Here is a 696-nt window from a genome sequence, read left to right on the forward strand (position 1 = left end):
TGGTGGCCCTGGCTTCTATAAGAAAGCAGGTTGAGCAAGCCAGTAAGCAGCACTCGTCCATAGCTTCTGCATCCACTTCTGCCTGCAGGTCCCTGCCCTGACTTCCTTCAATGATGAACTGTGATATGTAAGTGTAAGTAAAATAAACCCTATTCTCCCCATGTTGCTTTTGGCTATGGTGTTTCCTCATAGAGATAGAAACCATAACTAAGATAGTGATCTTTGCCTTAAAAACACCAGGTGAATTATCATGTTAAGATACAGAAACGTCCTGATAGCTTTTATTCTTTTGTTCTAATTATTTTAAATGATATCTTAATCCAAAGGCAGAAAAACTAGACAATGTGTACTAGTTTCTTCTCCGAAGAGTGGTTTTTAAAATGACTGTACCCACTGAAACTCTCAGATTATCCCCAGGGAGAAAAAGGTTGTGGAGAGAATGCGTTCTCAGAGGCTGGAAGAGGATGCTCTTAAGTGATTAACTGCTTGTAGCTTTGAAGTGTGGTGCAGTGTCTTTCCTATAATTGGCACATGAGTGTGTTTGAAAAGGTTCTCTTCTCATCACTGGGAGCAGGTGCTCTGTGATAACAAGGAACAGGTTACAGACTTTTACCCACCTGCTTCCATGCTCTTTGTGTCTCTCGGCCTGTGGTTTTTCTGGAATTCCTTCTTAACTCCTAGCAAGCCTGTTTCACT

The sequence above is a fragment of the Acomys russatus genome, chromosome 10 (assembly GCF_903995435.1).
Source record: "Acomys russatus chromosome 10, mAcoRus1.1, whole genome shotgun sequence".
NCBI lineage: Eukaryota > Metazoa > Chordata > Mammalia > Rodentia > Muridae > Acomys > Acomys russatus.